Raw genomic sequence first — 21,736 nt, forward strand, 5'->3', positions numbered from 1 at the left:
GGTGTTTGTGAGAAGCGGTGCTGTGACAGACAGAAATATCTGGTCTCTCTGACTCATGGCCCTCCCCCCAACTCACATCTCCTCTGCGGGGGAGGGGGGCAGCTGAGCAGGATCAAGGGGCCGGATTTCCACCAGAAGCTGAGCTGAGTCTTGGTCAAACAGCGGCTCCCACCACAGTAGCAACAAGCCGGGGTGAGAGCTCCGACTCTGCTGTTAGCTGCTGAGCCACCTCCCCCAGCTCCACTGCAGATGTGCACAGTTTCCAGTGGTGCACGACTGCTGGGGGTCGGGGGCACAGCTAGGTGTGACCACAGCTGTGCCTGGCACCAGAACGGGCAGCCCCCAGCTCCAAGGGCTCAGCTATGAGGAGGGGGTGCGACCCAGCTGGGCCTGATCTTTCCTGCAGCATGTGTGGTGGCATTTCCAGGAATGGAGATGGCTGAGGCCGGGCAGGTGGAAACATGACACTGAGGTGTTCCCCCCATGCACATCTCTGCGCCGACGCAGGCACCTGCAGGAAGAGGACAGAAAAGCTGTGTCTGTGGATGTCTCAGCCCTAGCCACATGCCCCACTCGGAGCATGCACGGACCGGGGGAGGGAGGGTGTCAGTGCAAGCTGCATCAGGACTCAGCTCCGCCCCAGATGTGTATGGCTCCAGGCTGATCCAGTGCCCAGATGTGCCGCATCTCCAGTTGTGGAGGGCACCAGGCCGCTGAGGAACCTTCCTCCAGCTCCTTCACCGGGATGCAAGGAGGGAGCGGGTGGTGTTGCTTTGCAAGACAGCAGGCAAGTGAGGCTGTGAGTTTGCCTTCCTGTTGCAGAGAGACACCGAAGAAGTGGGCTGTAGCCCACAAAAGCTTATGCTCAAATAAATGTGTTAGTCTCTAAGGTGCCACAAGTACTCCTGTTCTTTGTACAGAGATGAGGCTGGGTTAACCACAGCATTCGGCCTCAGACTAGGCCTTTCCTCTTAGCAGCTGAGCCACTTCCCTCCTTCTCAGCAGGGCTGCAGGGCCCTGCCCAGGGTTTGCGCAGCCCTGCAATACCCATTGCCCCACCAGAATGGACTCACCTCCCCTTTTCCACTCTCCCCACCCCAGTTGCTGTGGTGGGGGGTCCAAGCTAGGGATGTAACCGGTTAACTGGTAAGCATTAGGCTTACCATTAACTGGGACCATAACCGTTTACAGGACGCCAGCCCCAGCAGGCCGGGTGGGCTGGGGCACCGCAGCAGGACGGGCCAGCAGGATTCCGGCCGTGGCAGGCTGGAGCGGCACCGGCCAGGCCGGTGGGACCCTGGCTGCGGCGGGCTGGAGCAGCCTCAAATCCAGCTGCACCGAGCCAGGGAACCCGAGTCCCAGCCACGGCGGGCTGGAGCAGGCCCCGCTGGGCCAGCAGGACTCCGGTGGGCTGGAGTGGACCTTGCCAGGCCAGTGGGACCCCAGCAAGCTGGAGCGGCCTCAGCTGCACTGGGCCAGTGGGAGACCAGGCTCGGCCGCGGTGGGATGGGCTGCTTGGAGCAGCCCTGGCTGAGGCAGGGTGGGCCAGCGGGACCTTGACTGCAGGGGCCTGGAGCGGCTGCAGCTCCAGCCACACTGGGCCAGTGGGACCCCGGTCCCAGCCGCGGCAGGCGGGCTGGAGCAGCCCTGGCAGGACCCCAGCCCTGACCCCGGCGGGCTGGAGCAGCTCCAGTTCCAGCCACCCCGGTGGGTCCCCATTCCCTTTCTCCCCAGCCCACCTCAGTTAACGGTTAACCAGTTAAACGATATAATTTTCATCGTTTAACTGGTTAACTTTTTACAGCAATTTTTACATCCTTAGTCCAAGCGCTAAGACAGCAGGTCCCCCACCCACACTGGAGCGCATGGCCCTGAAGTTTCCTGCCCCTCCAGGCCTGTAACCCACCTCCCAGGCCGATGCCCCCTCCCAAACCGGGCCATGACAGTGCTGCTCCTACTCCTGCTTCACAGGGCTCAAGTTGATGAGGGGAGGGGGCATAGTGGCCCCAGATGTGCACAGCCTCCAGGGGTGCAGGGCCCCAGGTATGAATAGTCCAAGGGGTAAGGGGCCCCAGATGTGCACAGCCTCCAGGGGTGCAGAGCCTCAGATATGAATAGCCCGAGGGGTAAGGGGCCCAGATGTGCACAGCCTCCAGGGGTGCAGGGCCCCAGATATGAATAGTCCAAGGGGTAAGGGGCCCCAGATGTGCACAGCCTCCAGGGGTGCAGAGCCCCAGATATGAATAGCCCGAGGGGTAGGGGGCCCCAGATGTGCACAGCCTCCAGGGGTGCAGGGCCCCAGATATGAATAGCCCGAGGGGTAAGGGGTCCAGATGTGCACAGCCTCCAGGGGTGCAGGGCCCCAGATATGAATAGCCCGAGGGGTAAGGGGCCCCAGATGTGCACAGCCTCCAGGGGTGCAGGGCCCCAGGTATGAATAGCCCGAGGGGTAAGGGGCCCCAGATGTGCACAGCCTCCAGGGGTGCAGGGCCCCAGATATGAATAGTCCAAGGGGTAAGGGGCCCCAGATGTGCACAGCCTCCAGGGGTGCAGGGCCTCAGATATGAATAGCCCGAGGGGTAAGGGGCCCAGATGTGCACAGCCTCCAGGGGTGCAGGGCCCCAGATATGAATAGTCCAAGGGGTAAGGGGCCCCAGATGTGCACAGCCTCCAGGGGTGCAGAGCCCCAGATATGAATAGCCCGAGGGGTAGGGGGCCCCAGATGTGCACAGCCTCCAGGGGTGCAGGGCCCCAGATATGAATAGCCCGAGGGGTAAGGGGTCCAGATGTGCACAGCCTCCAGGGGTGCAGGGCCCCAGATATGAATAGCCCGAGGGGTAAGGGGTCCAGATGTGCACAGCCTCCAGGGGTGCAGGGCCCCAGGTATGAATAGCCCGAGGGGTAAGGGGCCCAGATGTGCACAGCCTCCAGGGGTGCAGGGCCCCAGATATGAATAGTCCAAGGGGTAAGGGGCCCCAGATGTGCACAGGCTCCAGGGGTGCAGAGCCCCAGATATGAATAGCCCGAGGGGTAAGGGGGCCCCAGATGTGCACAGCTTCCAGGGGTGCAGGGCCCCAGATATGAATAGCCCGAGGGGTAAGGGGCCCAGATGTGCACAGCCTCCAGGGGTGCAGGGCCCCAGGTATGAATAGCCCGAGCGTGCAGGGCCCCAGATGTGAACAGTCCCAGGAGAGCAGAAAGTCATATGTGCACAGCCCCAAGGGCTGAAGGGCCCCAGGTGTGCACAGCCCCCCAGGGATGCAAGACCCTATATCTACTCAGCCGCCAGGATGTGCAGGGCCACATGTGCGCAGCCCAAAGGGGTGCAAGGCCCCAGATATGCACATTCCAAGGATTGCTGTCTGCTAGCTCTGCAGGGTGGCTGGTGACTGCCTTACCCTAAGTGTGAACTCCTCCCCGGCAGGATCCAGAGGTTGCGGTTTGCTCTGAGCCTTTTTGTCACTTGGGGGAGCCCAGCCCCTCCCTCTCCTTTTCTCCTGGCCAGTCTTATAAGTGACCCCAGAGGCAGACGCATCCGTCTCCTTCCCCAGACTCCCTCTGAGGATGCTGCTGCTGCTGTTCCCCATGGCCTTTTTCTTGCCCCCTGGGGCTCAGGCTGGTGAGTACAGGAGGGGATAGGCCACTCAGCCTAATAGGGAGCAGAGCCTGGTGCTACCGGAGCTGTCTGCAAACTCGGGCTCCTCCCCAGATGCTTCCATCAGTGAGTCCCCAGCACCCAGCGGGAGTGTTGTGGGGCCTGGGGGGCTATCAGTGTTTGCCCAGGGCCCAACTGGCGAGCCTCAGGGCTGTGGGGTCTGGGGACAGTTATCAGTTTGCGTGTACCCAGGACAAAGCTGAGGTGCCCCAGACCCAGTATTGGTGCCCAGGACCCAGCTGGGGGACTGGGGGGTCTGGGAACAGATGGGCATGGAGCTAAAGGGGCGGGGGGGGGGGTTGATGCTCCCGTAATAAATCCCCTGAAAGGGAGTTGGCACCAGGGATTTTTTCCCTTAGAATCACTGGGGACATTAGGGTTTCTCCTTTTTGTTTTACCTTTTCCTCCATCTCTCCCTCCTTTCTCTTCATCTCTTACTTCTTTTCTCCTTTCCCCTGTTCCCTTCCCACCACCAGGAGGGGTAGAGTCTGTGTGTGTGTGTCGCGGGGTGTGTGTGCTCTGCAGCTCCCATTGTGGGAGCTCCACCCAACAAAGTGGGGCTGAAATAGTCCTCTGACAGTAATCCCCACCGGTGACTTGGGCCAACCTTTGGGCTCTCTGGTGAGAACCCTCAGCCTCCCGTCCCTCAGTGGCTGCCTCCATCCTGGGGCCACTAGATGGCGATGCCGTTCTAGCCCCAGGAGTTGGAGCCTGGCTCTGGGCAATCTGCTAATGCCTTACATCCTGTTGGTTTTAGGTCTTCGGAAAGTTCTTCTCGGAGGGACAGAGAAAATTCTTCCTCCGGACGGCAGTGCTGGCCATCCACGACCCCCTTCTGCGTGTCAGCCAGGTTGGGCTGGTCCTGGCCTACTGCCTTTTGGGGGAAGCTCAGCAGCTGATGGGGGACAAGGTAAGCAGCTGCATTAGACTCAGGAGATTGGGGCAGGGCCCAGGCCTCCTTCCCATCCTATCGCCATTCGCTGGCCTGGCAGCAAGGAGCCTGGTGGGGAATGAGAGTGAGAGCAGGTGCTACTGGGAAGGGAGATGAATTCACCTCCATGAGCAGGAGGGAACCAGCTTGTCCCCGGAGCAGCTCCAACACAGCTCTTTAGCAAGGCTAATTTATGACAAGCGTTACCTCATCACGGACTTATTTTCTTTGGAAACGGTGCTTTTGCTCTTGGGAAGAGCAGACGAGTCCCCTAGGTGCCATCTGCGAGCCTCTCCTGTCCAACAGGGCCTCACCGAGCTCCCGGTGACTTAATGTCTGTGTCAACCAGGCCACCACCTAGAGAGAACGGGAGGATTCAGTCAGCAGGGGCTGCTGATCTGCCCCATTCACCAGGGCTGCCATCCTGTAGCTTCAGCATTAGTGTCTGGGATGACTTGGGGCAAGCTCTCGACTTCCCTGCAACCCACTTCACTGCTGCCAGAATCCCTCCTCTCCACCCTGCTAGAGCCCCTTCCCTGCCCAACCTGGGTGGGGGTGGGAGGAGAGGGTTCTGAGAACTGGAGCTGTGGTTTGGAGGTAGATCAGCTGTCAAGGGCACTGAGGGGGAGGTGGCAGGAGCTCACCCTTCAAGAAGGGGGTTTGGCACTGGAGGTTACTAGAAAGGACAACAAGACTCCATTCTGGGGTTCAGGAGGTGAATTCATCCCTCAGTGGTGGGCAGGTGCTGTGTGGTAATGCTGCTGGTTCCAGGTGCTCTTAATTCCCCCTGATTCCTCGGGGCGTTTGAGTCTCTGACAGGTTCTCGTTCCCTTGCAGCAGGAGGACGTCACGGCCAAAGTGATGCACCAGCTCCGCATCATCCGGCTCTTGCGCCAGGTGCCTGAGGCACTGCGGGGGCTGTGCCTCTGAGGCCACCAGCAACTCCCGCTCCCTGCTGCAGGTACTGCTCTGGCTCACTGTAAATGGGGAGCTAGTGGAAGGGGAAATGGAGCCCCCTGGCACTCACTAAAAGGGAAAGTGGTGGATTCTCCATCTCTTGATGTCATTTAATGAAGACTAGATGCCTTTCTGGAATGTGTGTGCCCAAAAAGTAACTATTGTACTATACAGGAAGCCCATGATATGCAGGGGGTTAGATTAGATGCTCTAGAGGTCTCTTCTGGCTATAAAGTCTACTAGTTTTGGAAAAACTGAGTGTAGCATTTGGAGCAGCCTCTGATGTTTTACTGTCTAGCCGGCTTGCTTCCTAGAATGAACACTCCTTGAGTGGGGTGATCCACAGAGAGTAGCTCAAACCTTCAAAGTGTCAGGCCAGCAGCAGGACATTAGCACTTCAGGGGAGGGGTGTGTGTGGCAGTGACATCACAAAGGCCTTTTGCAGGACCTCAGCCTATTGGTCAATGATCGTAGGGTGGTGGTGACCTCACAGAGACATGCTGACATCAGCCAGGCAGGACCGGGCGCCAGGCCAGGGAAACCCCGGAGACCCCTGTGGGTTTCCTTCAGCAAGTCTCCTCGAGGTCTCTGAGGACTGAGAGAGTATTAGGGTTCACGTACCTGAGTGCGAGGAGGAGCCTCTTTCGAGTTTTCTCTTTTCCCTTTACTGATTTTGCTAGAAAACAGACATCCCTGTTGAGAAGGTAAGAGCTTCTGAGAGGTTTGGAACCTGTTCAGTCTGATCCATCTGGTGCCAGCTGAATTCTAGGCATGGAAAAGACTAGTTTAAGGTGGCAGAATTTTATTCCCCACCTGGGATTTTGTTCCGTAGAATCACTGGGGACATTAGGGTTTGTCCTTTTTGTTTTACCTTTTCCTCCATCCCTCCTTTCTCTCTCTTCATCTCTTACTTCTTTTGTCCTTTCTCCTGTTCCCCTCCCACCACCAGGAGTGGTGTGTGTGTGTGTGTGTGTGTGTGTGTGTGTGTGTGTGTGTGTGTGTGTGTGTGTGTGTGTGTGTGTGTGTGTTGCTGGGGGTGCTCTTCACCTCCCCTTGTGGGAAGTTCATCCAAAACTGTGGGATTGAAATAGTGCTTGGACTCCACTGACGCTATATGCTGCCACTTTGGTCGTTGATGCTCCAGTTGGGTGGGGGGGTGGGGAAGGCACCTCCTAGGGAGTCCAGGATAGTGTGTGGGGGTCTCTTTCCTACTGACTCCTGAAGGAGTTGGGGGCTGAAGGCATCACTGAGAGGGGGGAGTGTGGGGCCCAATCTGTCCTGGGTCCCGGAGGTGGGAAGGGGGCACATTGCCCCACCATGCCCCCATCTTCCCCTGAGTGGCAGCAGGCGTCACCCTATCCCCTTCTCTCCTTGTGCAGGTACCCCCAGGGACTCAGAGGACACGGGGGAGGAATAGGTAGACCTGGCCACAGAGGATGCTGCTCTCAAAAACATCCGAGAGCAGCTCCAGGGCCGAGAAAAGGTACAAAGGTTCCCCAGCTGTGCTGGAACTGAGATTGTCCTGCCCCTTCCCAGCACCCTGACCCCCTGCAGAGGGTCTTGTCTCTGATGATCCACCATGATCTGGCACCCCCAAGATGGGGGTATTTTTCACCCACCAGCCGGGGTCTCCACCCCCACAGGCACTGTCCCAGTTCCTGACCCTGCTTGTGCAGGAGTTGTGGGTGATTTGGACAGTGGGCGGGTCCCCACTATCCCCCATTCAGGCCTGAGTCCTGCAGCGGCTGTGGGTGGGGCAGGGAGGTCCCTGGCTAACTGACACACTCTCTCTCCCCTAACCCCACTCCTGGTGGGCGCAGGATGAGGCTCAGCAGCTCATGTTCCTGCACGCCATCCACCCCGCGTGTCTCGCTGCAGAGCAGAGAGGGCAGGACACATTGGAGCTGCACTGCTCGAAGGCGGCTGTGGTGGAGAGGATTGTGGTGAGTGAGACATGGCGCCCAGCTGCTGGAGGGAGCACAGAGTCATGGGAGGGGCAGGGGTCTCCCCGGGCCAATGGATGGGGGATGCCTGGTGCTGGAGGGGCAGCCGAGGGTTGCTCCTGTGGCAGAGGTGGTGGGAAGCTTCACACTGTCCTGGCTGGGCTGTTCTTTTCACACCAGTAACATTGCAATGGCTTTGGGGAGAGGCTCACTCCCAGGATCAGATACAGGAGGGGCAGCAGGGTCCAGGGAACAGGCGCTATTCCTGCCCTGCCACTGTCTGTCTGGGAAACCTTGGCTTTGTCATTCCCTGGCTTGGTGCCTCAGTTTCCCTGCTGTTTCATGGCCGTGTTGGTGCCAGTCCCACCCCCACACTGCACAGTCTAATACCGGCTCCTCTCTCTTCCCAGCACCATGACACCTGCCCTTGAGCCAGAGCTAGAGACCCACCTCCTTCGAGCTGCCCTGCATGCCGTCTTCACCCTAGGCACCCAGAAGGACACCACCCAAGTCCAGGTAGATCTTGCTAAAGTCGTGGATTGAAGAGACAGCTGTCATCCTGCCACGAACCCTTGCTAATTGCCTGCAGAGGGATGTGAATGAGAGAGGCTGGGATATGTGTTTGGGGGTCTCACCAGTGCTTCCCAGAGACCCTTCTTCCCATCCTGTGACAGTGTAGCCCCACTTTCCCTAACTCTGACCCATGGCTCACATTGAACCTGCTGGCAGAGTCCCAAGACACCGACAGGCTCCACTACATCTTGGAGGTGAGCCCGATGAGAGGGGTGGGGGCAATTTTACCTTAAGTCTTAGATCCATTTTCCAGTCTGTCCTCCTAGCTGGGTCCCCAGTGGCCCGTCCTCGGTCAGGGCAGTCAGTGCAATGCAGTGTCAGGCCCTTCCTAGTGAAGGACAGAGGAAGGAGCTGGGACTTCAAGCCAGAGCTCTGCCTGGTTCTGTTGAGCACTAACCACAGGGCCCCTGGCTGGCTTGGGGAGTGAGAGTCTGAACCCCTCCTGTGAGATCCAGAAGATGGTCCTCAGAGAAGAGTCACAGGCTCCTTCCTAGAGAAACAGAAGGACCCCAGAGAATCAGCCCTTCTCTCCGACGGGCCCTGAGATTCCTGGGGGGATTGTGCTCACGCTCAGTCCCTTCACCCAACCAAGGACTTGAGAGGCAGAGCAGAGAATGAGCTTGGCTTGAGTCAAGTTCTTCTTCTCTTGGCTAAGTGGTGACTGGGCTTTTAAGGGGACCATGCTCTAGGTTCATGCCTTCCTGTCATCCTGGAACAGCTGGGGAAGCAAGTCCTCATGGAGGGCCCTGCCCATATCCCTGTTCTCCAGGCTCCCTTGGGGGCAGAGAAAATTAAGGGTCTAGCTCTAGCTTCTATCCTCTAGCATCTCCTGCAGAGGGGCTGAGGGGAAAAAGAGAGTCCTGGCCCACGGGGGACTGGGATCTGGCAGGAAAATGCTGATGGAGTCCCCTCTCCCTCTCCCTTCCATTAGAACTCAGCAGAATTCCCCAGGATGGGTCACCACGTGGCACAGCTGGCTCTGTTGATCAGTGACCCAGCCCAGGACATCAGCCGGCAGGCCAGGGAGGGGGTTTACCGGTTCTACCAGCTGCTGCTGCACCAGAGGGGTAAGGAACCCAGCTGGGAAATGGCACCCGATAGACGAGTGAGACTGGGACCCCAGCCAATTTCTCTCAGACTGACCCCGGCTGGAGGATGAGTCTCTGTCTGTCTCTTTCTCTGTTCTACACCCCTCCGCTGCAATTCTGTTGGGCCAGGCACGCAGCGAGCACTCTGCCCACTGTGCAGCCACCAATGGGATTGGAAGGACACAAGCACTGCTACCAGAATGACAAATGTGTGTGTGTCTCTTTCCTAGGGCTGAGCATCCATGAGGCCAAAGACCAGTGGTGCTGGGACTGGCACCAGGACAGCAGGCTCCTGGGCTACAGGAACACAGCCAGGGTGGGGGAGGTAAGGACACTCTGCCAGGGCATGAGACAGCTCAGGGAGTGGGGGTGGCTGGGTCCCCTGCAGTGGCTGCCTCCAGGGGCCACTAGATGGAGATGCCGTTCTAGCCCCAGGAGTTGGAGCCTGGCTCTGGGCAATCTGCTAATGCCTCGCATCCTGTTGGTTTTAGGTCTTCGGAACGTTCTTCTCGGAAGGGCAGAGAAGACTCTTCCTCCGGACGGCAGTGCTGGCCATCCACAACCCCCCTGCTGCGTGTCAGCCAGGCTGGGCTGGTCCTGGCCTACTCCTTCTTGGGGGAAGCCCAAGAGCTGATCGGGGACAAGGTAAGCAGCTGCATTAGACTCAGGAGATTGGGGCGGGGCCCAGGCCTCATTCCCATCCTATCGCCATTCGCTGGCCTGGCAGCAAGGAGCCTGGTGGGGAATGAGAGCGAGAGCAGGTGCTACTGGGAAGGGAGATGAATTCACCTCCATGAGCAGGAGGGAACCAGCTTGTCCCCGGAGCAGCTCCAACACAGCTCTTTAGCAAGGCTAATTAATGACAAGCGTTACCTCATCACGGACTTATGTTCTTAGGGCACGGTGCTTTTGCTCTTGGGAAGAGCACACGAGTCCGCTATGTGACCTCTGTGAGCCTCTCCTGTCCCAGAGGGCCTCACCCAGTTGCCAGTGGCCTAGTGTCCGTGTCACCCGAGCCACCACCTAGAGAGAACGGGAGGATTCAGTCAGCAGGGGCTGCTGATCTGCCCCATTCACCAGGGCTGCCATCCTGAGGCTTCAGCATTAGTGTCTGGGATGACTTGGGGCAAGAACTCGACCTCCCCGCAACCCACTTCACTGCTACCAGAATCCCTCCTGCCCCCCCTGCTAGAGCCGCCTCCCTGCCCAACCTGGGTGGGGGTGGAGAAGAGGGTTCTGAGAACTTGAGCTGTGGTTTGGAGGTGGATCAGCTGTCAAGGGCACTGAGGGGGAGGTGGCAGGAGCTCACCCTTCAAGAAGGGGGTTTGGCACTGGAGGTTACTAGAAAGGACAACAAGACTCCATTCTGGGGGTCAGGAGGTGAATTCATCCCTCAGTGGTGGGCAGGTGCTAGGTGGAAATGCTGCTGGTTCCAGGTGCCCTTAATTCCCCCTGATTCCTCGGGGCGTTTGAGTCTCTGACAGGTTCTCGTTCCCTTGCAGCAGGAGGACGTCACGGCCAAAGTGATGCACCAGCTCCGCATCATCCGGCACTTGCGCCAGGTGCCTGAGGCACTGCTGGGGCTGTGCCTCTGAGGCCACCAGCAACTCCCGCTCCCTGCTGCAGGTACTGCTCTGGCTCACTGTAAATTTGGAGCTAGTGGAAGGGGAAGTGGAGCCCCCTGGCACTCACTAAAAGGGAAAGTGGTGGATTCTCCATCTCTTGATGTCATTGAATGAAGACTAGATGCCTTTCTGGAATGTGTGTGCCCAAAAAGGAATTATTGTACTATACAGGAAGCCGGTGATCATGCAGGGGGTTAGATTAGATGCTCTAAAGGTCTCTTCTGGCCATAAAGTCTACTAGTTTTGGAAAAACCGAGTGTAGCATTGGGAGCAGCCTCTTATGTTTTACTGTCTAGCTGGCTTGCTTCCTAGAATGAACACGCATTGAGTGGGGTGATCCACAGAGAATAGCTCAAACCTTCAAAGTGTCTAGCCAGCAGCAGGACATTAGCACTTCAGGGGAGGGGTGTGTGTGGCAGTGACATCACAAAGGCCTTTTTGCAGAACCTCAGCCTATTGGTGAAAGGTGGTGGGGAGGTGGTGACCTCACAGAAAGATGCTGACATGAGCCAGGCAGGATGGGGCGCAGGGCCAGGGAAACCTCAGAGACCCCTGTGGCTTTGCTTCAGCAAGTCTCCTTCTCGAGTTCTCTCTTTGAGAGAGTATTAGGGTTCACGTAGGTGAGTGCGAGGAGGAACTTCTTTCGAGTTTTCTCCTTTCCATTTACTGATTTTACTAGAAAACAAACATCCCTGTTGAGAAGGTAAGAGCCTCGGAGAGGTTTGGAACCTGTTCAGTCTGATCCACCTGGTGCCAGCTGAGTTCCAGGCATGGAAAACACGAGTTCAAGGTGGCAGAATTTTATAGCCCACCTGGGATTTTGTCCCGTGGAATCACTGGGGACATTAGGGTTTGTCCTTTTCGTTTTACCTTTTCCTCCATCTCTCCCTCCTTTCTCTTCATCTCTTACTTCTTTTGTCCTTTCTCTTGTTCCCCTCCCACCACCAGGAGTGGTGTGTGTGTGTGTGTGTGTGTGTGTGTTGGTGTGTGTGTGTGTGTGTTGGTGTTGCTGGGGGTGCTCTTCACCTCCCCTTGTGGGAAGTTCATCCAAAACTGTGGGGTTGAAATAGTGCTTGAACTCCACTGACACTAGATGCTGCCATCCTGTGGCTTAGCATTAGTGTCTGGGATGACTTGGGGCAAGATCTCAACCTCCCCGCAACCCACTTCACTGCTACCAGAATCCCTCCTGCCCCCCCTGCTAGAGCCGCCTCCCTGCCCAACCTGGGTGGGGGTGGAGAAGAGGGTTCTGAGAACTTGAGCTGTGCTTTGGAGGTGGAACAGCTGTCAAGGGCACTGAGGGGGAGGTAGCAGTAGCTCACCCTACAAGGAGGGGGGTTGGCACTGGAGGTTACTAGAAAGTACAAGAAGACTCCATTCTGGGGGTCAGGAGGTGAATCCATCCCTCAGTGGTGGGCAGGTGCTGGGTGGAAATACTGCTGGTTCCAGGTGCTCTTAATTCCCCCTGATTCCTCGGGGTGTTTTAGTCTCTGACAGGTTCTCATTCCCTTGCAGCAGGAGGACGTCACGGCGAAAGTGATGCACCAGCTCCGCATCATCCGGCACTTGCGCCAGGTGCCTGAGGCACTGCGGGGGCTGTGCCTCTGAGGCCACCAGCAACTCCCGCTCCCTGCTGCAGGTACTGCTCTGGCTCACTGTAAATGGGGAGCTAGTGGAAGGGGAAATGGAGCCCCCTGACCCTCACTAAAAGGGAAAGTGGTGGATTCTCCATCTCTTGATGTCATTTAATGAAGACTAAATGCCTTTCTGGAATGTGTGTGCCCAAAACGTAACTTTTGTACTATACAGGAAGCCTATGATATGCAGGGGGTTAGATTAGATGCTCTAAAGGTCTCTTCTGGCCATAAAGTCTACTAATTTTGGAAAAACTGAGTGTAGCATTGGGAGCAGCCTCTGATGTTTTACTGTCTAGCCGGCTTGCTTCCTAGAATGAACACTCATTGAGTGGGGTGATCCACAGAGAATAGCTCAAACCTTCAAAGTGTCTAGCCAGCAGCAGGACATTAGCACTTCAGGGGAGGGGTGTGTGTGGCAGTGACATCACAAAGGCCTTTTTGCAGAACCTCAGCCTATTGGTGAAAGGTGGTGGGGAGGTGGTGACCTCACAGAGAGATGCTGACATGAGCCAGGCAGGATAGGGGCGCAGAGCCAGGAAAACCTAGGAGACCCCTGTGGCTTTGCTTCAGCAAGTCTCCTTCTCGAGGTTTCTTTTTGAGGACTGAGAGAGTATTAGAGTTCACGTATGTGAGTGCGAGGAGGAGCCTCTTTCGAGTTTTCTCCTTTCCTTTTACTGATTTTACTAGAAAACAGACGTCCCTGTTTAGAAGGTAAGAGTCTCCGAGAGGTTTTGGAACCTGTTCAGTCTGATCCACCTGGTGCCAGCTGAATTCTAGGCATGGAAAACACTAGTTTAAGGTGGCAGAATTTTATAGCCCACCTGGGATTTTGTCCCGTGGAATCACTGGGGACATTAGGGTTTGTCCTTTTCGTTTTACCTTTTCCTCCATCCCTCCTTCCTTTCTCTTCATTTCTTACTTCTTTTGTCCTTTCTCCTGTTCCCCTCCCACCGCCAGGAGGTGTGTGTGTGTGTGTGTGAGTGTGTGTGTTGCGTGTTGCAGGGGGTGCTCTGCATCTCCCATTGTGGGAGGTCCACCCAAGAAAGTGGGGCTGAAATAGTCCTCGGACAGTGATCCCTACCAGTGACCTGGGCCTTCCTTTGGGCTCTCTGGTGAGGACTCTCAGCCTCCCGCCCCTCAGTCTCTACCCTGATTGGCTGAGCAAGGGGTTATTGAGAGAGAGGAGACTCAGGTCCTTTTTGTTCTCTTTTAAGAACAAGTAAATAAGTCATAACCAGTCATCTGTTTGACGAATTTTGCTGCTTCTCTGCATTAATTGTCTCTGCGCAGTTCATGAACTGTTGTTGGTCTGGAGCTCATTTGAGAGCACTTTATTCAGGTTATTCAATATATGAAATTCAAGATCCGATGGTTAGATTGAAAGTCATGGCTCTTGGGTCCTATTCCCAACTCTGCCACTGACTGGCTGTGTGACCTAAGACAAGTCAATTCTCCTTTCTCAGCCTTAGCTTCTCCCCCTTTCAAGTAGGGATAACAATCCGCTTCTATCTACCTCAGCGTAGGTGGAGGATGGGGATCCATTGGAGAGTGTCACTAGGAGCACTGCATAATATGTGGTGTCCTATCCCGTTTTTTCAGATCAGATTATGACAGAATAGAATAGCTGAAATATTTAATTTTTTTTGTATTTTATTCTTTTGAAATTGTTAAGTGCAGCAGGCTCCAGGAAGGTGTGTAAAGTGCCGGGATGTCAGGAGCTGGGATGCGCTGTCACCCCCGCACTAGGGCAGTGTTCTGCACCCCCTGCTGCTGGCTGAATTTCTCTGTCCCTTGGCAATAAGACAGACACTTGTTTTCACAGCCAGTCGATCGCCCAGTGTCATCACCCTGCCTGCTGGCTGGGCAGGGTAACTCCTCAGGTCACCACCCTCTCTAGCCTGCCTTGGGCTTGGAGAGTGAGGAGGAGGGCAAGGGACACCTGGGGACCCTGAACATCCACCATCCATCGCTCCATCAGCCAGAGCAAGTGAGTGGCATTAGGGTTCCTCGGTGGCGTCCCCTGTCTGTCTGGGGAGAGGCAGAAAGAGGGGGAGAGAATCTCTCCCAAAGGAGATTGGATTTGCAATCCATGGGAGCAGATCATGCAATGAACTCCAGCCAGTGTGTGTAGATTGCATTCCCTGCACCCCTGTGCGGGGAGCAGGAGCTGCTCTGGCTGGGGCAGGGATGGGGAGGGAGCAAACAGGCTGGTTAGTGAGAGGCTGCCTTGACCCCAGACTCACGCCTGCTCCCCGCTCGGTTCCAGGCTGTCCAGGCTCATGAGGATGTTCAGGAAGAAGGTTCTGCAGGTGGCCCCAGAGCCTGAGGGAAGCAGCTGCCATCTTCCCCAGGAGCAGAGCGGCCTCTCCGTCCCTGCTGGCGGGGAAGGAGCTCCCGGCCGAGTGAGGAGGTGGAAGTGCCCAGCCTTCTGGCAGAGGAAACCCGCTCCCGGCGCAGGCGCTGAGGTGAGAGAGCCACCGGCCAGGCCGAAATGGAGCTGGCCCAGAATGCGGCTGGGCAGGCAGGACCCAGCCCAGAAGGGGAGCCGGGCAGGGTGGCTCTGGGGCTTGTTGTGTGGGAAGCACCAGCCCCAAGAGCCCAGCCCCGGTTCCCAGCAGGAGTCATCGCCCTGCCTGTTCCCTGAGGACCTTCCAGCCTCCCCACGGCAGGAGGTGGAGGATCCCTGTCGCAGCACCAGCAGCTCGGCCATGGGACAGCAGCAGCGCCTGGGACTCAGGCAGCAGCGAGGCCGATGGGCGCTGCTGCTTTGTTCTAGGTGAGGAGCCAGGCTGGGCTCAGGGAGGGGTGAGGAGGGGGCTGTGAACACCCTGGGCCACGCACTCGACCAGTGCTATGGGGGCGAGTCCCCTGCCCAGGTGTCTGGCCTGAGCCACGTGAACCCCACTGACACTAGATGCTGCCACTTTGTGGTTGATGCTCCAGTTGGGTGGCGGGAGGGGAAGGCATCCCAGGGAGTCCAGGAGAGTGTGGGGGGTCTCTTTCCTATGGGCTCCTGAAGGAGTTGGCGGCTGAAGGCATCACTGAGAGGGGGGAGTGTGGGGCAGAATCTGCCCTGGGTCCCGGAGGTGGGAAGGGGTCATATTGCCCCACCATGCCCCTGTCCTTCCCCCGAGTGGCAGCAGGCATCACCGTGTCCACTTCTCTCCCTGGTGCAGGGACCCCCAGGGACTCAGAGGACGAGGAGGAAGAATGGGTGGACGTGGCCACAGAGGAGGCTGCTCTCAAAAACATCTGAGAGCAGCTCCAGAGCACGAGAAAGAACCTCTTTTGAGTTTTCTCCTTTCTTTTACTGGTTTTACTAGAAAACATACGTCCCTGTTTAGAAGGTAAGAGCCTCCGAGAGGTTTGGAACCTATCCTTTTTGTTTTATCTTTTCCTCCATCCCTCCTTCCTTTCTCTTCATCTCTTACTTCTTTTGTCCTTTCTCCTGTTCCCCTCCCACCACCAGGAGGGGTGTGTGTGTGTGTTGCTGGGGGTACTCTTAATCTCCCATTGTGGGACGTCCATCTAAAAATGTGGGGTTGAAATAGTGCTTGGACCCCACTGACACTAGATGCTGCGATCCTGTGGCTTAGCATTAGTGTCTGGGATGACTTGGGGCAAGATCTCAACCTCCCCGCAACCCACTTCACTGCTGCCAGAAACCCTCCTGCCCCCCCCTGCTAGAGCCCCCTCCCTGCCCAACCTGGGTGGGGGTGGGAGGAGAGGGTTCTGAAGACTCAAGCTGTGGTTTGGAGGTGGATCAGCTGTCAAGGGCACTGAGGGGGAGGTGGCAGGAGCTCACCCCACAAGGAGAGGGGTTACAACTGGAGGTTACTAGAAAGGAGAACAATCTCCATTCTGGGGGTCAGGAGGTGAATTCATCCATCAGTGGTGGGCAGGTGCTGGGTGGAAATGCTGCTGGTTCCAGGTGCCCTTGATTCCCCCTGATTCCTTGGGGCGTTTGAGTCTCTGACAGGTTCTCGTTCCCTTGCAGCAGGAGGACGTCACGGCCAAAGTGATGCACCAGCTCCGCATCATCCGGCTCTTGCGCCAGGTGCCTGAGGCACTGCGGTGGCTGTGCCTCTGAGGCCACCAGCAACTCCCGCTCCCTGCTGCAGGTACTGCTCTGGCTCACTGTAAATGGGGAGCTAGTGGAAGGGGAAATGGAGCCCCCTGGCACTCACTAAAAGGGAAAGTGGTGGATTCTCCATCTCTTGATGTCATTGAATGAAGACTAAATGCCTTTCTGGAATGTGTGTGCCCAAAAAGTAACTTTTGTACTATACAGGAAGCCTATGATATGCAGGGGGTTAGATTAGATGCTCTAAAGGTCTCTTCTGGCCATAAAGTCTACTAATTTTGGAAAAACTGAGTGTAGCATTGGGAGCAGCCTCTGATGTTTTACTGTCTAGCCGGCTTGCTTCCTAGAATGAACACTCATTGAGTGGGCTGATCCACAGGGAGTAGCTCAAACCTCCAAAATGTCTGGCCAGCGGCAGGACATTAGCACTTCAGGGGATGGGTGGGTATGGCAGTGACATTGGAATTAATTGATAAACTCAACATTAACAAGTCACCGGGACCAGATGGCATTCACCCAAGAGTTCTGAAAGAACTCAAATTTGAAGTTGCGGAACTATTAACTAAGGTTTGTAACCTGTCCTTTAAATCGGCTTCGGTACCCAATGACTGGAAGTTAGCTAATGTAACGCCAATATTTAAAAAGGGCTCTAGGGGTGATCCCGGCAATTACAGACCGGTAAGTCTAACGTCGGTACCGGGCAAATTAGTTGAAACAATAGTAAAGAACAAAATTGTCAGACACATAGAAAAACATAAACTCTTGAGCAATAGTCAACATGGTTTCTGTAAAGGGAAATCGTGTCTTACTAATCTATTAGAGTTCTTTGAAGGGGTCAACAAACATGTGGACAAGGGGGATCCGGTGGACATAGTGTACTTAGATTTCCAGAAAGCCTTTGACAAGGTCCCTCACCAAAGGCTCTTACGTAAATTAAGCTGTCATGGGATAAAAGGGAAGGTCCTTTCATGGATTGAGAACTGGTTAAAGGACAGGGAACAAAGGGTAGGAATTAATGGTAAATTCTCAAAATGGAGAGGGGTAACTAGTGGTGTTCCCCAAGGGTCAGTCCTAGGACCTATCCTATTCAATTTATTCATAAATGATCTGGAGAAAGGGGTAAACAGTGAGGTGGCAAAGTTTGCAGATGATACTAAACTACTCAAGATAGTTAAGACCAAAGCAGATTGTGAAGAACTTCAAAAAGATCTCACAAAACTAAGTGATTGGGCAACAAAATGGCAAATGAAATTTAATGTGGATAAATGTAAAGTAATGCACATTGGAAAAAATAACCCCAACTATACATACAACATGATGGGGGCTAATTTAGCTACAACGAGTCAGGAAAAAGATCTTGGCGTCATCGTGGATAGTTCTCTAAAGATGTCCACGCAGTGTGCAGAGGCGGTCAAAAAAGCAAACAGGATGTTAGGAATCATTAAAAAGGGGATAGAGAATAAGACTGAGAATATATTATTGCCCTTATATAAATCCATGGTTCGCCCACATCTCGAATACTGTGTACAGATGTGGTCTCCTCACCTCAAAAAAGATATTCTAGCACTAGAAAAGGTTCAGAAAAGAGCAACTAAAATGATTAAGGGTTTAGAGAGGGTCCCATATGAGGAAAGATTAAAGAGGCTAGGACTCTTCAGTTTGGAAAAGAGAAGACTAAGGGGGGACATGATAGAGGTATATAAAATCATGAGTGATGTTGAGAAAGTGGATAAGGAAAAGTTATTTACTTATTCCCATAATACAAGAACTAGGGGTCACCAAAAGAAATTAATAGGCAGCAGGTTTAAAACAAATAAAAGGAAGTTCTTCTTCACGCAGCGCACAGTCAACTTGTGGAACTCCTTACCTGAGGAGGTTGTGAAGGCTAGGACTATAACAATGTTTAAAAGGGGACTGGATAAATTCATGGTGGCTAAGTCCATAAATGGCTATTAGCCAGGATGGATAAGAATGGTGTCCCTAGCCTCTGTTCGTCAGAGGATGGAGATGGATGGCAGGAGAGAGATCACTTGATCATTGCCTGTTAGGTTCACTCCCCCTGGGGCACCTGGCATTGGCCACTGTCGGTAGACAGATACTGGGCTAGATGGACCTTTGGTCTGACCCAGTACGGCCTTTCTTATGTTCTTATGTTCTTATGACATCACAAAGGCCTTTTGCAGGACCTCAGCCTATTGGTGAAAGGTGGTGGGGAGGTGGTGACCTCACAGAGAGATGCTGACATCAGCCAGGCAGGACAGGGGCGCAGGGCCAGGGAAACCTGGGAGACCCCTGTGGCTTTGCTTCAGCAAGTCTCCTTCTCGAGGTCTCTCTTTGAGGACTGAGAGAGTATTAGGGTTCACCTACGTGAGCGCGAGGAGGAGCCTTTTTCGAGTTTTCTCCTTTCCTTTTACTGATTTTACTAGAAAACAGATGTCCCTGTTTAGAAGGTAAGAGCCTCCGAGAGGTTTGGAACCTCTTCAGTCTGATCCATCTGGTGCCAGCTCAATTCTAGGTTCCATAACCCTGACCCATGGTCTCCCTCCGCTGACAGGCTCGGAAGAAGGCCTGCCCAGAGACATGGATGCCGTGCTGAAGAGCTTGCTGATAGCAACCCCCAGCACAGACAATCTCCAGCACATCTTGGAGGTGAGCATAATGGTCAGGGGGAGCAGGAATTTTACCTTAGCCCTGGGGAGGCCTGGAAATGAGAGACTGGATGATCCACGTTTCCATTGTGTCCTGCTACCTGAGAGCCATCCGTGGTCAGGGCAGTGAGTGCAGGGCAGTGTTGGGGCCCTTCCACCTTCCGGGATAGAGGGAAGGCGCTGGTGCTCGACAACAGGGCTCTGCCTGGTTCTGTTGAGCACTAACTCCAAGGCCCCAGGCAGGCTTGTGGAGTGAGAGCATCAGACCCCTGTGAGGTCCAGGAGAAGGCCCTCTGAGAAGAGCACTGGCTCCTTCCTAGGAAGCTGCTGAGATTCTCAAGGAGGGAGTCATCCCTTCTCTCCCATGGACACAGAGGATTGTAAGGAGCAGGGCGTTGTCCTTTATCCAACAGAGACCTGTCCTAGCTCTCACCCACAAACCTGGGAGAGAGCTGGGCACTTGACCGGATCCTACCCCTGCACTTGCCCTGGTACACTTTCTTCTCCCCTCCTGCCTTGGCTATTAAGCTATGACTCTATGAACATGAAACAAACAGGAACTTCTTCTCTATCTGTAAGCCAAAGTGATTTATCAAGTCTGACCCCTCAACATATTTCAGGGGGCGTATTTCCGGTACATGTACAGAACTCATTATACCCCACTCAGACCTACATCACACAAGGATATTCATCACCAGAGTGTTGTCAGCTTTCCAAACATAAGAGCGGCCATACTGGGTCAGACCCAAGGTCCATCTAGCCCCATATCCTGTCTTCCGACAGTGGCCAATGCCAGGTGCCCCAGAAGAAATGAACAGAACAGGTAATGATCAAGTGGTCCATCCCCTGTCGCCCATTCCCAGGTTCTGGCAAATAGAGGCTAGGGACAGCATCCTTACCCATCCTGGCTAATAGCCATTGATGGACCTATCCTCTATGAGCTTACCTAGTTCTACCTGTTATAGTCTTGGTCTTCACAACATCCTCTGGCAAGGAGTTCCACAGGTTGACTATGTGTTGTGTGAAAAAATACTTCCTATTTTTATTTTTCAACCTGCTGCCTATTAATTTCATTTGGTGACCCCTAGTTCTTGAACGATGAGGAGTAAATAACATTTCCTTATTTACTTTCTCCACACCAGTCATGATTTCAAAGACCTCTTATCATATCCCCCCCTTAAGTCATCCCTTTTCGAAGATGAAAAATCCCAGTCTTCTTAACCTCTTCTCATTCTTGAGTGGTAACAGCTAATTTAGATCCCATCATTTTATATGTAGAGTTGGGATTGTATTTTCCAATGTGCATTTCTTTGCATTTATCAACATTGAATTCTGAACATTGAACATTGCCATTTTGTTGCCCAGTCACCCAGTTTGGTGAGATCCTTTTTGTAGCTCTTTGCAGTCTGCTTGGGATTTAACTATCTTGAGTAGTTTTTTTATCATCTGCAAATTTTGCCACTTCACTGTTTACCCCTTTTTCCAGATCATTTATGAATATGTTGAACAGCACTGGTCTCAGTTCAGACCCCAGGGGGACACCACCATTTACCTCTCTCCATTCTGAAAACTGACCATTTATTCCTACCCTTTGTTTCCTATCTTTTAACCAGTTACCAATCCATGAGAGGACCTTATTAGGTACCTGTATGGTACAATAATTCTGCATTGAATCAGTTGATTCAATTGCTTATTCTTTGGGGTGCAGAGACCCTCTGTTCTCCCCCTGGGGTGACAGAACCCTGATTGTCACATCTGTCTTTCAGGCTCTGTCCCAGCCTCTCACAGAGATGTATCCTGCAGCTAACCCAGCTCAGGGAGCAGTGGAGACAGGTGATCTCATCCTGTCAACCCAAGCAACATGGGTCTCATTGAGGCTCAGATGGAAGATCCCATGCATCTTGTGGAGGTAAGAACCATTGACTCTTCCTGCCACTTGGGGCTCTTGCAACAAACGGGGCTACTGCTACATACCCTGGTTGGGAGCTTTCCCTATCCCTGGATCCCAGGCCTGGTACAGAGACCTATTTCTCATCACGATATGCTCATTTTATTCTCAGAGGATGTGTCCAGGATCCTGGATAATGTTTTCTGCAGGAGGTTTGAACGGGGAGAGATCACTCACTGTCAGGACCCAGAGGTCTTCAACCCGGGGCTGTAGGGTTCATGGAAGCAGCCACACTCCACCTGGAAGCCTGCTGAAAATTGCTTACCTAGGACCCATGAAGTTCAGCCCCAGTTTGAGGCTCCACTCCTGAGGTCCTATTGGAGGAGTCCCAGAGAAGCTAATTGGCCCTCTGGCCCTGCTTAAGGCAGCAGCAGGAAAAGGAAGCTGACTGAACACCAGGGCTGCTCCCTGTTCTGGACCATGTGCTGCCTGTTTCTGCTGCCGCTCCCCAGGCTTGATTTCGTGGCATCTGATTTGTGGTTGTGATTGCAAGTTTCTCTTGTGCTTCTGATCTTCCAGAATCCTGACCCAGCTGAGTCTCAACTCCTGTCATGTGAGTGTGGACTCTGGCTCTGACCAGTAGGTCTGGCTGCCCTTGACCGAGCCGTGACATTGTACAATTTCTCCAATGCTCTTTTTTGCTGTCC

General features: G+C 54.4%; 1 pseudogene; it reads left to right on the forward strand.

The window, feature by feature from the left end:
• LOC135886339 (mast cell protease 1A-like) overlaps positions 1-21,736 on the forward strand; it is a 59,410-nt pseudogene that overhangs the window by 2,105 nt on the left and 35,569 nt on the right.

This window comes from Emys orbicularis, chromosome 12 (assembly GCF_028017835.1).
Source record: "Emys orbicularis isolate rEmyOrb1 chromosome 12, rEmyOrb1.hap1, whole genome shotgun sequence".
Taxonomy (NCBI): Eukaryota; Metazoa; Chordata; order Testudines; family Emydidae; genus Emys; species Emys orbicularis.